This window comes from Protopterus annectens, chromosome 2.part0, assembly GCF_019279795.1.
Source record: "Protopterus annectens isolate FY-2018-M chromosome 2.part0, PAN1.0, whole genome shotgun sequence".
Classification (NCBI taxonomy): Eukaryota; Metazoa; Chordata; order Ceratodontiformes; family Protopteridae; genus Protopterus; species Protopterus annectens.
This window is the reverse complement of record NC_056728.1, coordinates 100,840,272-100,856,556: the sequence shown is the minus strand read 5'-3', so window position 1 is coordinate 100,856,556 and position 16,285 is coordinate 100,840,272. Positions and strand designations below refer to the sequence as shown.

The window sequence follows — 16,285 nt, the reverse complement described above, 5'->3', positions numbered from 1 at the left end:
ATTATACCAAATATATGTTTAGTTTTTGTCTATCCAACATTGTTCATACATTATAATCAAATACTTGTTTGGCCCTTGATTTTAAAACTCCTAGAGAAGCTTTACCTTTCACAGACTTTTGTTGTTCTATAACTTCTGGTAGGAGTAACAGGCCAGAAATTGTCAAGTATTATTTATTCAGATGGGTACCGTCATAATAAAAGGAATGCTAAACCTGACATTGTAAAATTACAAATAAAGCACTTAGAGTGATTTTGAAGTGTTAGACTAGGTCAGGAAACAAAGATAGAATGAAAAAAAAACAAACTTTTTTTAGTTCTAGGGTAGAATTTTCCTTTAACCCTAAGAAATTAAAAAAAAAATAAAATCCGAAGTAGTAGTTAAGTAATATTTTAGTTTCTGTCTATCCAACACTGTTTTACCTTTCTCAGACTTTTGTTGTTCTGTAATTTCTGTTAGGAGTAACAGGCCAGAAATTGTCAAGTGCACTGAACAGAGACTTGCAATTTAGTTACTTTTCTGGCTGTCTGAGAAAGGTAAAACTTCTCTAGGAGTTTTAAAATCAAGGGCCAAACAAATATTTGATTATAATGCATGAACAAAATTGGATAGACAAAAACTAAACATATTCACTAGATACTTTAAATGGTAAATATTTTTTCTGATAAAAGTGTTTAACTCCTTTGAAAATGCATATGATCTCTTATAGATGCACACATTCTGAAGATTCAATGACACTATTATCAACTAAATGACATCAAGTGAACTAGGAGCTGCATAAGAAAACTCATGATGCATATTAACATCAGACTTATGCTATATAACTAAACATTTAGTAACTAAACAGAGGGTTGTGAGCCCCCCCCCTTGTGATAAAAGACATCAACATAGATATTGTTAATACATATGAGTAATAGGTGTATAATTGCAAAATATAATAGTTATGTTGCAATAAGTGATATATATATATATATATATATATGTATATATATATATATATATATATATATATATATATATATATATATATATATATATATATATGTATATATTCAACAGATCCTTACATGAAAAATGTTAGGGGACTGACAAAATGATTAAATTAAATAAAGCCTTGGAAATAATGGCAATCTTCTTAACATTCAACTTCTAATGTTTATACGTACATTGATCTGATGTGTATTTCTGACATATCAATGCATTAGAGGTGCTGTTATCATATGTGACATATTCATATAGCTTCAGGATATATTGGACACTCTCATTCTAATGTATATTTCATGGATTCAGATTTCTTTAGTTGCTTTCATAATGCTTTTCCTTTTTTGTTTTTATACTATATTCTAAGCAGAGATGGATAATTTGTGTTGTTTGGTATTGGAGAGGTGGTGGATGGATGGTTTACTTACGTTTTTAACTAAACCAGAAACTTTATGTTTCATGTATGTGTTTGTAAATTGTTTTGGGTTTTTGAAAGTAGTGCTTAATACACGTTATGCAGCCACGATAAGAACGTTTTCAGTAGATTTCAAGTCAACACGGAAGAAAGGTCTTTCAATTAGTAATAACATACACATTATAGTCAATGGCTTATAAATGTTTATCATTAAATATTAATGGTTTGAACAATAATGTCAAAAGAGCTGGTTTGCTTAAATATATCAAAATGCATAAAGCCCCCAATCATCCTTTTACAGGAAACCCATCTATTAAAAAAAGATCTACAAAAATACTCATTCAATGGCTATACCATTCTGGCTGATTCATGTTTTAAGACTAAGAGAAGGGGCACTGTTATTCTATGAAAAAATACTTACATTGCCAAGAATTATAGATACAATTTCAGATAAAGATGGGATGCTAAGCATGGTTATTTTGGAAATCAATAGAAAGTATTATACTTTTATTAATACGTGCTGGATACCAGGACTGAGTACTAAATATGTTGACAAATATCTGGACCTGATTACTTTAAATGCAAAAGGGGAAATTATAGCAACAGGTGATTTTAACTGCCTATTATCAGGCAATGATACTTCTAGAAATGGTAAAATAAAAATAACATCTCAAGCCAAGAAGTTAAATGACTTCACAAACCAAGTGAACTTTAACGATATACATGGTCTAAGAGAACATTATTCCTTATTCTATACTCACTATTCTTATCGGTTTGGTACACAAACATTGATAAGGTCTTTGTATCAAATAATATTTACTATAAAATAAGTGACTTATCTGCAATGACTTGTCCACTTTAGGACCATAATGCTATAAACTTTACACTAACTGCACATATAGATGATTTAAGATTTCTACAGTGAATTCCTGCTTACATAACTAAGTTAAATGACTTTATGGAATGGAACAATATGGAATAAGTAGAGTTCATTGACTTTTACATGAATTTTGTTTATTTAATAAGAAGTTGAGAATTTTTCTTATGGCATTAATCAAATATTTAATAACTTTAAAAATATAATTGATTGTAATTATACCATTAAACAATTTCTATTTCTTATATTCCCTATAGCATACTCCCCTAATTGCCTAGTTTCTTTCAACATCAATGTGATGCAAAAAATAAAGGAAAATAACTTGATATTCTGGCATCAGTTTATTGAAAATAAGAGTATTAAACCACTAAATTCTCTTTTATGTAGTTTTGATAATAGTCAAGACAGTTGTTTATACACTCGTTACGGCAGTTTATAGAAAAGAAAATGAGAGTATCAGTCAAGCTAGAGACTGAATCTATACCTAGTTTGATTCAGCTTTTTATTAGGTGTCTTGAAAAGACAGATAATCAAAAATTAAGTATCTCACCTATCTATAAGACCTAATGTGGGCCATGGTGGAGCAGCAGTTAGTATTGTCGCCTCACAGCAAGAGGTTCTCCCGTCGATTCTCAGCTGGAGCGCCTTTTGTGTGGAGTCTGCATGTTCTCCCTGTGGTCAAGTGACATTTAAAGACATGCAGGTAGGTGTGCGTGTGAATGGATGTGCCTTCTTTGAAGGTTGGGCGTCAGGTTGGCAACTCGGCACTGTAAAAATCCACTGTCAGTCATTAGTGGACCGGAGTTCCGCTGTGGCAACCCCTAACCGGGAAAAAGCCAAAAGAAAAGAAGGCCTATCTATAAGATCTAAGAGAAGACACTCTAAAGTTTGACTCAAATTTTTGGAATTACTATGTAAAGATTAATGGAGAACAAATATCTGATGAATCCAAAAAAATTTTTATTGAATTCTACGTATGGTACCTCTTCTTCATTATGTTGAAGATTGTATACATGGAAATTTATGAATAGAAGTTTCTATATTCCACATAAAATAAATCTTATACTCAAAAACAGTGAAAGTAAATGTTGGAAATGTGATGAATTACTAGAGGCCAGCTGGGTTCACATATTCATTGAATGAAGAAATGTTCAGTTCTGGAAAGACTTCAGATATTTTGTAAATGCTTTATGGTCTGATGACTGTCATATTTTAACTCACTAATCCTATTCAATGTTCCTATACCTAATGTAATACCTAAATCTCAGATTCCGCTACTCTGGTCAATTCTTGCATTTGCCAGAAAAGTTATTACTTTGAACTGGAAAAGTAAACGAGATTTGATGTTTAAAGATTTTATTAATTTAGCAAAAGTTGTTTGAAAAAAGAACTGCAAACCATTTGTTATATAACTCATAACATTACTCATAAAAAATGGCATGGCAAAAACTGGAAAACCTTTTGAACAAATACTGATAACTTCTCATGGATAAAATGATTGTTTATCATGGATGACTGTAAATATTGTAAATATTTTTCTTATTGTTTTATTGTATTTGTTATATGTACATTTGCGTATGTTTATAATGAAAACAAAATAAAAATGTTTTTGAAAAAAAAAAAAAAGTAACAATTGCCAGCTTAGAATGTATATGCTGTAATGCAGTCTGTATCAGTGTAGTGGTTAGATGTGCTGTGTCACTTCTTGAGGACAGGAGGGAAATTATACCAGGCTTTTATGTTCATATTTCTCAAAAGACTCAAGTGGTGCTAATAATATTTTTAGGTACTTTTCCATTATCGGGGCAACAGCTCTAATGACCACTTGGAACCAAATCTGTACATCAGGCATATAAAACCAACACCTCATTTACATATACTAAATCCAAACATAAAAAGGAAAATAATCACATCAACACTGCACAAACACGTACATCAAAACGCATCTTCACTTAACAATCTTCCTGGGGAAATGGGTAGAAACTTCTCTGATAGATATGCCTTAGAGTGTCAGCTTGTTGCTTCTGGAGAAAAAAAAAAACAAACTGCACAGCTAACTATAGCAAAAGATGAAACGTCCTCATCAGGTATCTCAGAAATGGCACATGAAATAATATACCGGTGTATGTAAATATATGTAATCGATGTATTAGAGTACTTGGCGAGTAGCACAGAGATCCCATGGCAAGACTTTGGCAGGGTTGACATTTTGTTTGAAGCTACAGAGTGCTACTTCTGTGCAACTGCAGCTGTAATGTTAAAGTTCACGACACACGCAGTATCACATTTAAAAGTCAGAAATGACTTTTCGGTTATACTGCGCATCATATGAGCGATGGATTCAGTTTCATTGAAGGTTTTCTGTTTATTTGTATGCTAACTTTGAGTAAATGGAGTGCTAGCTAACAGATCATTTTCATGTATGGCCATCTTCAAAGACAAAATATAAATTGGCCATACTTGGCAACTGCATGGCAACATTAAGCAATTAAAATGTACCTAGAAAGCTCACTGCCTGCAAGTGCCCTTAGTTAATCACCCTTACTTACCTTGTTCGGTTCATGAACAAAGCTTTTCTGACACCCTCAATAAGCAGACTCAAATACTTCACTTGTGACATTAGCAGAAGAGCAACCTTTGACAGAAGCGGCTGTATCATCTCGCGTTTGTGCACTTTCGCTTTGGGAAGCCCTTCTCTGCTCCATATCTCTCAACTTGTGAGATACAGAAATCTGAACAAAGCCATATATAATTGGGGGACAAAGGGTCAAAAATATGGATAACTTTTAAATATCACTCTTACAAACATATAAAGTTGATAGAATAATAGATTTTGGGTTAGCATGAATTTCAAATGCCGATTACAGCTGTTGCCCCGATAACGGAAAAGTACCTATTTTTAAAATCCCTGCTCTAACTGTATTCCTTCATCTTCATGAGACAGACTTTATATAAGGGAATTTACTCAGCTTTGGAATCAGGGCTATCTTTGATAAAGGACTTCCTTTGATTCCATAACCTGATAGCTATCAACCAATGGCTGCATGTTTTTTTTTTTTGTACTCCCGACCCTAAACTCATCACTGACCTCTTGGATTATACTTGGGGAACACATCTACAAAAAACAAAAGTGTAGGGACAGTGGTTTCCCAATTAAAGAAAACATATCAATTTTAAGAAGATATTAGCCATTGTACTGACTCATAACACTTTCCAAGCAGTTCTCACACTAGGGTTTTTGTAGCCTGTCATAGACAATATTCATAGTTTCATAGATTAGTACTAAGCTTACTGCCCTTGTGAGCCATTTTAAGCCTAGCTAATTATCCCTTGTGAGATTCAAACTCTGCACCTTGTGTTTGTAAAGCAAACACCTTAACCATTAGGCCACCCTCCCTATGTACCACATCATCTGTCAGGGAGGAACTCATTCTTACACACACACACACACACACACACACACACACACACACACACACACACGCCCACGCACACACACGCACACACACACGCCCACGCGCACACACACACACACACACACACACACACACACACACACACACACACACACACACACACCTATTTATTTATTTCTGATTTGATAACACAGAAGCTATATTGATCTTAGGACACTCAGGTCTAACTGTCAACCTAAGCACTCAAAAAGCATCTTACAGCCCAGCACTTGCTCTGACCTAATAGCAAGCACTAATATACCCTGGCACTGATTGCCCAGCAGGGCAAGGCTCTTTATTCACCCCTCACCAACCAAGCGACTGCTAACAGAAAATACACCCCGGATCACTTCATTGGCTCTGCTTGACAGAGGATCAGTTAATTAATCAATGGGGTGGCGAAAGCCGACACACTCTGGCTAGGCTTATAAATGTCCTTGGGCAGATAGCCTAGTACCTACCTATGAACCTACAGCATTTTAGCACAAATCAGTACAATAGCAGGACAGTATATACAATAAAGGTAGATACAGAACAAGAAACTGTCATTTGTTAAACTGGGATTAAATTCCTAAACACCTTTAAATATATTTGCAACTGCATAGCCCATATAATGTATTGTATATAACTATATCTGTCTGTCTATCGATCTATCTATGTGTATGTATAATTCCTAATATGAATAAAGTTAGTAGGAAAAAGAAGATGGTCAGTGAAGGGAGCATGGTAGGAAGAAAGTAGTATAAATGGTAAGCAGGCTCATGATTCTCTAGTACTTTTTGTTAACTTCAAACATTCCTAGAGGTAGTTGTCACTAAACGTCCTATATACCTGAATAAGATCTCCTCTTAGATATCTATAAGAGACACTGTACAAGTTCAGATATTTTAGTCTTTCATAATAATTTAAATTTTCACATCCATGGATACCCTTGGTATATTTCCATTGTGCTCTTTCCAGTTTACTCATGCTAGTTTTCTTATAGGGTTTCCATATTGTTATTCCATATTCAAGATTGGGTCTAATGTAACTAACAAACAATGACTTCATTATTTTTGATTTCCTATACTTTATAAATCTTTTTATACAACCTATAGTTCTATAACTATCATTAACCAATTGGTTGATATGATTAGAAAAACTCATAGCTGACTACCCATATAGCTAGGTCCCTAAATGAGTCTACAGTTTCAATCACTGTGTGCTATATTAAATATTTACCTTTCAGTTTATGGCTACCAAATCTCATATGCTTAAATTTTGATGTATTTATCAGCATATTATTCTCCTGTGCCCAAATGGTCAATTTAGTCAAGTTATTTTGCAGACATGCCTTATCTGTAACACGTAATCAGTTTACCCCAATTTCAGGTTGTCTTCATATAGACTGTAGAACACCTCAGATGAAAAAGTTAGGTCTGAAAGATACAATCTAAACAAGTAATGGCTTAGGACAGAGCCCTGTGGGACACCCTGACTGTAACCATGAATTTTGCCTGTCCAGTTGCTGTATGATACTTGTCCTATTTGTAAGTCATGCAGCTATCCATCTTATCAAGAGTACATCAATACCTAGTTGTACTAATATATTGATCAGTGTTTTGTGTATGACCCTGTCAAATGCTCAAGTTAAGTCTATATAAATTACATCACAGCACAATTTTTCATTCATAGCTGATTTTGGGGAGCTTCTTACCACCTGATAAAGGAGACAAGAAGGATGACAAGAATAATAATAAACAAGATAAAGAGACGAGGAAGCTGGAAGATTCCTCCTCAGGGCCTTCCCCCTTCTAAGACTGTGAGGTCTGATCCCATGAAATAGGCTTTGGCTCTGGCCACATTAGAGTCTACTTCACCCATCTTGGTTCCAATACCCTCCCATGATGAAACTATAATAATACCATTTACATCTGATCTCATAGGAGGGAATCAACCAGCAGTTGGTCTTCAAAGAGGAAAATTTAAGGGTTCTAAGTTCTCACCCCCTTCTGCTGCTTCTTTCAAGTTCAGTAGGTCTGTCTAGAGTGTATATGATATTGATTGGAATCAGATGATTGGGACCTTTGTCAATGCCAAGATTGACATGGGGTGTCATCCTCTCTCACTCTATTTCCAGGGTGTGTCAGGTTGGCTTTAAGGCACTAATTCATGATGTTCTTTCCCTGGCACAAGTGTTTGTGGCAGAGATTTTGGAGCTGACTATTATTCCAGTGCATTCTCCTTCACCACTGACCATATTAGATCCATAAGTGTCAACTGTACAGCATCTGATGCAATCAATACTGATTCCATCCATGTTAGGCATGTCTCAGCCCAGATCTTTGACTGTGAGTCCTCGTCTTTGTCTTTCAGATTGGCATGTTAAGCTCTGTTTTCAGTGTTGGGGTCATTAAGGTTCGGGTTTTTAATTCCAATTTTTATATCAGAGTCATCCTGTCTGTTGATATAGGGTTCTCCTTTGTTGGATTTGTTAATGTTCTCTTTGACTAGGATACAGCTAGCACTAATTGGGATGTTCACAGGAACAGCAGGCTTGACAATAGCCTTCAATATTTTCAAAAGAACAATGCCTGTCCCCATAATGCAAGCAGGGGATGTTCCACCAGTCCACCCCCTCCCCCCACAACATTGCTCCTTCTGTGTTCTTGAGCCCTCATCCTCAAGCCCAAGGACAGAGCAGTGTCAAATGCCTTATACTCCCACTTCAACAAGGAAAGACTCCTGTCTGCAGCCTTTGTGAAAGCATACATGCAAATAGAGGCACATACATTTTCCCTCTAGACACCAACATTGATTAATGGAAGGTTCCCTACACTACCCTTCTGAAGATCCCAGGTTTGGTGAAATTCTAGAGTTAATGTGACAGAGGGATAATTGGCAGTCTACCCCACCATGAGGAGATTCTCTTTGAGATACACAGGACTGTCTCCCCTCTACTTCCTTGGTGGTCCCTCCCAGTAACCATATGGTTGATCTGGTGATAGCGCGGGCATGGCAGGAACCCAAGATAGCATTGTGTGTCATGTAAACCTAATAAGATAGTATGGCCACCTATGGACAGACCTCACTGGTGTAAAGGCCCTGTGTAGACTCTATTGTTGTGGTAGCAGCCACCAAGAGAGACCTTTCTAATGAGAGTTCCATGGTCCATCCTCCTAACAAAGGGCCCAAGATATTAGGCTGCCTGGGGAAGCAGGCCTATGCTTCATGCAACTTTGAAGTCCTGCCACTGAATTATCTCAATCACTTGACAAGGTTCCGAAATGACCTAGCAGAGCAGATGCTAGAATCCTTGCAAAGACCTCCCAGGCCAGATACTCAAAAAGAGAAAGAGATAGAAAACATTGCAGCCACCTGTGACTCAATCTCCAAACTCTCTACAAGACTGCTGCTCAGTACTGTAGAGGGAGCAGTTAGAGCAGTGGGCACAGGCATAACCATGCAATGTCATGTCTGGTTGCACTTCTGTTCAGGACCAAGGTTAAAAGGAAATGTCTGTAAATTGAACAGAAGGGGACAATGCTGTCTGCCTTAGGAGTGCACTTTGATAACCCCTCAGAAGTCCTTCTCTAGGAACCAAAAGGGTGTCAAAGCCCTCTGGCTTAAGAAAACCAATCACCTTCCTTAATTTCCTTTATAGAGAGGGGAAACCATGCCAAATGAGGCCCCTTTAATGGAAAACATCCCAGAGGCAGAGGGGATGATGGTAAGAAAACACTTTCACTGGGGAAAGGAAGGCTGAATCAGAGATGTGTCCAGAAGACAACATAGAGAGACCATCCAGTGTGAAGTAGTCAACAATGACTTTTCCAGGTTTGGCATGAAGATCAGGTTGGTGATTAGATGAGGTCTATATTATATTGTCGCAAGCTGACAATATCGAATCTGATATTGTCATGCCGACAATATCGAAAGCAAAGAATATCGGCCAGATAAACAGAAATCTCTGTAGGGGGAGATTTCCATTTACCTCAATGTAGTGCAGTCTCGGAGTTGGTATATTTAAGTAGTGTGGGGTGTGGGGGCACAGCTCCCCATATGGGGGGTGCAGGGGGCTTGCCCCCCTGCCTATGTCCTTTAGTTTTTTTTTTTTGTTTTGTTTTGTTTTTTATCCTCGTTCGATATTTTACTGCATCGATCAATTGCGTTCGACATTTATTGCTTTGATGCAGTAAAATTTCGACAAGTTAATATAAATGCATTAGATGCATGGTAGAGTGAAGAGTTGACAGAGTGTCTTGGTTGGAGGAATGCTGAAATTAAGCAATTGTCCAAATAGGGGTAAATGGGAATGCCTCAAAGTCAGCAGAAGGTTATGGCTAAGGCAAGTTACTTGAGACAGTAGAGAGACCAAAGAACAAAGATGCAAACTTAAAGTGCAATCCCAAGAAAAAAGAAGAAAATCTCTGACTTTTTTGTGAATTTGAATATATAGGTAGGCATCGTTGAGATCTAGGGAGACCAGAAAGACCCTGAATGTAAAGTCAGCATTTTGAATTTTATAAAGTCAGCATTTTAAGTTTTGGAACAGGGAGAATTGTATTCAGTTTTGAAAGATATAAAATTATCTGGAAACCATAAACAGTCTTTCTCTTGTTAGGAAGTAATAACTAGCTCTATTACCTCTTGACATACCAAATCCAAAAATTATTTGAGCGAAAAGATTAATTTGGTTCCTTAGAGGGAAAGGGGTCCCAGCTTGGATATGAGGTGATTCTCACCAAAGTTTGTATCCATGCTAAATGATTTTTAGAACCCAAGACTCATGTTATTTTGTTTCCAATCTGGAAGACAACAAGAAACATTGCCTGCAATTTTGGGGAAAAGGTCATGCTGGGAATGGGAGGAGAGTTAAGAGGGGAAACATAGTAATTATTTTATCTTTTGAAAGGAGGGTCCCTGAGATCCAAATGCTTTCTTTTTGTGTCACACTGCCATTTTTTTGTACTGCTGCTTAAAAGACTTTTGATGGGTTGATTTAAATGGCTTTCAAAGAAATTCCTAGGTTTGAAAGATAATGTTTTGATACTTGGGAATAGGAGACAAAACAGTCTCTTGATACACTGAATCAACTTGTTTCACTCTTTCAGCTTCTTAAGGACCTCAGCAAGGGAATTTACAAACAGTAAATCTTTACTAAAGGGAGCATTCAAAAGCTGAGTTTGCACATCTTCTAGTAAATCTTGTAGTCTCACCTTGGCATTTCTGTGCATAACATTTCCAGCAGTAACATCTCCGGAAGCAGTATCAACAGCATCATAAGCACACCTAAAAGAGTGATTACTGCCATAGGAAGCAAAATTAACCATACCCGGCAAATTAGATGTAGGCTCTTAGTTGGAAAGGGTAACCAAAGACTATTGCATGTTAGCAAAAGTAAAATATAATTTGACATATGTGTTTGACAATTAATTACCCTGAAAAATAAACTAGATGATGTGCATACCTCTGGGCCAAATCTATCAAAGGAATGCTATCCTTACCACCTGGAACAGGATTGGCAGAAGAGAAGGATTTAGATTTAGATTCTGTCCTCATCCAAAAAAAATAATAGCAGGGTTTTCACCAGGATTCTTGCAAAGAAACGTATTTGAATCTAGTATCCTGTAGAATCTGTCATTTTTTTAGAAGCAAGGGGTATTGAGAATCTGGGGAAACAGGTACTGCAGTGAAGACATCCTCTAAAACGTCTGATACAAGTGTGATGACCACAGGCATTAAAGAGTCCATGCTTAGGAGTTCATAATATTTTTGTGGCTCTAATTCTGCCTTTCCTTGTATCTTAAAAAATGTTGTAATATTCCTGGGGCATAATGACCTCTGGAGGAGATGAGGAAAGAGAGACCAGAAAAAATGGACTAATGGTCTGAGAGCTGCATTAGTGCCTCAGCAGAGTCATCCGTCTCAGACCACAGAAAATAGGTTGGCATCTGCCATTCATTGCTAACCTCTTCAGATAACTGCTTTTGGGGGCAGAGCTGAGGGGAGGTCTGCTGATGGAGAATCTGACAATGTTGTTGCACGTGCCATGTAGCTAAGGTGCTGGTTTTCAAAAAAAAAAAGGTTTGAGGGAGTTTAGTCTTACAGTTTTAAGTGTAAAAGACAAATTTAACAAGACCCGATGCCATGTTCTTTACCTAAAAAAACACAGCTGGTTTCTGCATACTTACAGAGAATTTGCCTACCATAAGATCATTTGCCCTTCCTGACAGATTTAAGAACTCTTTATAATGTTTTTTTTTTCCAAAGAAAAAGGAAAGTTCCCCAATAGGGATACTTCTATGCCCAAAGATATAGCTGAAGCAAGTTGCTGATACTAACTGCTCTGAGCTGATGAGAGTCTGCATAAGCATACATATGGAAAGAAAGTTTTGAGTTTTGGTGTACCTGTACATTTCTCTTATTCAAACACATATTCCTGTGCGACAGTCATACATACTGCACATGAAGAAGGAGCCTGAAGCTTTGTAGACTGACCTGATATCCAATATCCTTGGCAGGATATGCTCTGTATAGTTATGGCTACTGCAACAACCTATCACTCTAGCTTAGTTTAGTTCTGCATGAACAAAAAGTCTGAAGAAAGGCTATTATAATGAGATATGAAGCCATGTTCTGTGAGACTGAACAAGTTATAAGAAGGCAGGTATGCTATCAGCTGTTAATGGATAGCCATAATCAAAGTTTTAACTAATTGTTGGAAAATGCATATGGAAAATGGACAGTGGTTTAAGAGAAATATAGAGGACCACATATATAATGGAATAATTTTCAATTTCCATAGTAGACAAACCCTTATCTTTGATGCAGTTGAAGAGGTTGAATAGAATATATAAGAACTCTGGTCCCCAGATAAAGGAATTTAGGCAGAATACTGAGAACATTTGGTAGAAGAATGAATTTTCTTTTAAGCAGTTTAAACACAATGTGAAGATACAGGTAATAGAGGATTGTTTAACTAGGGTCTGAAGAGTGTCATTAAGGTAATACTACTGGTGAGATATTATTCATAACTTCTGCAGCAAAACTGTAGCTACAGTGGTTGGTGAGGGGTTGGTGAGGGATTGGGGAACACTTTGCACATGAATGTTTCAGCTTGGTACAGTTTTTTTTTATATCTGACCAGAAGGTATGGAGAATTTTGGAGATAAAAGACTAAAGCTTATTAAAGAAGTTGTTTTGCTTTACTTCAGAAAAACTTGCATGCATTTCTTGTTGATCAATAAACCTAGAAAGCTCTAGTAACCTTTCCACAGAATGTCATAATGTGACATTGTTGATATGATATGATTCAGGGATGGGAATGATAACAGACATGAATGGCTAATGTAGTAGCAAGCAGGGCTAACTTAAAGGAGAGAAATACATCCTCAAGGGGAGAAAGACTGTCTAGGGGAATCCATATAGTGTTTAAAATGACGTGTTTAAATACATCTAATTCAAAGATTTTAGAATTCAGTTTGAAATGCAGCTACAGAGGTAGAGTAATTTTCTGTGTCCATGTGATAAATCTAAGCATGTCATCATGGAGGCTTTCAAACATTGTGCCTATGGCTGCAATATAGTGCAGGATGGAAGACAATATCCAGTCTAAGATGCATTGTCTCCCTATTGACTTGTCATGCATAGCAGGAACACAATGGTGCTGAGTAAGACTAAACACAGTGGACTGGTGTAAGAGCAGGACTTGAGATTGTTTTGCATATCCAAGTTTAGATTTCTTAGTATGAGTTCCTTGTGAACACTGGATAATAACCACTAAAGAGATTCACCATCTTGTGAAAGTGCAAATTCTGAGGGACAGAAGTTTAAGTTATGTTATTTTTATCTTGCTTTCAGAGACGAGAGTAAACATTTTCCTTGTAAAGTTAAAGGTAACCGAAGTGGTAGAAGACACAAAAAAAAAATTATCTCAGTATTACAAAAATTTATACCTGGATGTTTGACAATTCATTCTTGATGGATGACTCAGTATTCTGATTTGCAAATATTTCCGTTATATGCAATTTCATCCAAATCTTGAGACTAATGCTCTTCAGGAGTAATGTTAGATCCTTGTCTGTTGCTCAATCACTTTGTTGCTAACATGTCTGCATAGCTGACATCAGTAATTTTCTGTGGAAATGGGTACTCACTCCCTTGTTCTCCTGATGTCTAGAAAGCTGCTGTATGGGAAGAGTGCAAGATGGATTATGGAATTATTTTTTCCTCAGTAAAATACTATTAATATACTCAGAACTATTCAATGCCATGTCTTCTGATCCCAGATACACCTCTCTCTTTTGTTACCTTTCTAATATCTACTTGCTTTTCTTTGTGTGCTGTATACTGTTAAATCATGTGGCAGTTTGAATATCACATTGGAACTTCCAAGTTGTAAGATAACTGTCTAATGTACTATCACACTGCTGTTCGCAGCTATCCTACACAAAATTTCAACAGTCATTATTAACAAACATATCATACCCAAGTAATTTACTAGCTATACTGATCTGAATGTTTGAATATAGCATATTTTAAGTATGCAGTTTAAAAAAAAGCACACTTGAGTTAACGTATTCTAGTTGCCACCTTGCAGAAATGATCTGATATGTGGGCTAACATTTTTAAAGTGAGAGAAAAAATGTGGGCACTAGGGGCACTAGTCTTTTCATAAGTAATTGTAGCTAACCAGAAAGCTGTATTAATAATTTATACTTGTAAGACACATTGCATTGTGCCATCCTGGCTTAGGGCTAGCTGCTGCTGCTGAAAATTTACCAAATGATCAGATAAACAAGAAGTATGTACTCACAGAGAACCTACAGGAAATACTGTGGTTAAAGAGAGTTTTCAGTGAGTCCTAAACATTTCTGATGCACTTTTGACCCATTTATTTGTTATGTACTGCGGCTGACAATTCCAGTTTATCACTTCAAACTCTTCAAATTGTCTCATAGCATGTTTGGTACACATCTGTCGTATTTGTTTATGCACCGTGCCTAATAGTTCAGCATGCTACTTTGGAATCTATAGTTTATACTTCTGGATGATTTTTTTCTATGCATCAATAATCCTAATTACTATATGTATATTTTTCCATTCTATGGTGAAAAAATAAATAGTATATCTTCTTAATCAAGTCAGTGGAGCTAAATCAACATTTTTCAAATACCATGGTTGTTGTGAAGTGTGTCTCTGAAGCCACTATACTGATGAGGTCATGACTCGTAAGTTCTTTCTGCTGCAGCAGACTTTTCTTTGCTGTGTCAAGAGACAAAGACTGATGTGCTTTGAATATCATTGTGCAGATTATGAAAACAAACTCACAGTGAAGATACACGCCAAAACAAACAGGACAGATTATCATTTTAAATGCACTGTAGCACTCACATAACTTGTTCACACCCAATTGATCTTAGTAAAGAATGCCCTTGTATTGACCTTTATTTGAGCGAAAAGAGACAGCCTAATTTAAAACATAAAGTCCAAGATACTGATGATTCTGAAGTTGTAAAATTATAATTAACCACATTCTGACCAACTCACAATAATACAGCTAAATACTATATTCCAGAAGTGTGTACCAGTTTCTCATAACCCATCTTCTTGATATGCTGCTATTCTTGGTTTAAGGACAGTAATTACTATTCAGAGATAGATTTTTCTTACAAACAAATATTAAGTTACAAAGTAACCCTTTATGAAAATGCTAGAGCAATGTAGATATGTAGGTAGCCTTCCAGTATATAAAAACAAAATATGCATTGACACACAGTGATACAGACAAGAAAATAAAACTATGCATTCGCATCTCCGCTCCCTAAGTAAAGTAAATAAACATATGACTGAAGATACTGTTTGTGAATCATAAATTATGCCTAGTAATTTTGACAGTGTCGAAACTTCAACAGAATTTCCAATTACCCAAATAGCCTCCCCATTCAGACATCTAAGCCTTTTTAAAGTGGCTTCCAAACAATTTCAAAGCAGTTATGCAGTTATCAGCATATTGTTCTTTAATTGTATAGACACCTGAATTTGTTCATCTCAGTCTCGGGTGGAGACTTTAACAGGATATGAGAGTGCAGTCTGAGGTAATGCACCAAGTCTCCAGGGAGGAAATGTAGCTGAAGATTCTGAAAACTCCCACCCAGTGGCCTGGCTGACTGCCACAACTGCATTTCCAAAATGTAAGATGGTATGACAAAAGGATGTGTGACAAGTGATTGAAGAATAGGATGTTGAGTTTGTGGGGAAATATTCCATCACAGGTTAGCACACTGGTACCTGTTGAATCACCATAGCCACAGTTTGGGAGAACAGTAACTGTACACAAATATTTAGCCCCAAGGGTTCAACACTGTTCAAAGGGGAATTTTAGTCTGCTAGGTATAACATTAAATATTTGAAGCTGAGATGCAAAGATATTAAAAGCTTATTAAATTAATGCTGCCAACAACATTTAAAATTAACGATTCATCAGCAGCAGTGCATAAAAAATGTCTGATCAATGCTTTATTGCTCTGTTTTGTTATAAATTAACACCACGATTCGTGAGTTTTGCAGTTCCTT

At 36.4% G+C, this 16,285-nt stretch overlaps 1 protein-coding gene across 1 annotated transcript in view; it reads left to right on the top strand.

The window, feature by feature from the left end:
- The window catches only part of LOC122792705 (dynein regulatory complex protein 11-like), a 755,499-nt gene that overhangs the window by 201,530 nt on the left and 537,684 nt on the right, over positions 1–16,285 (top strand). The window lies entirely within an intron of this gene.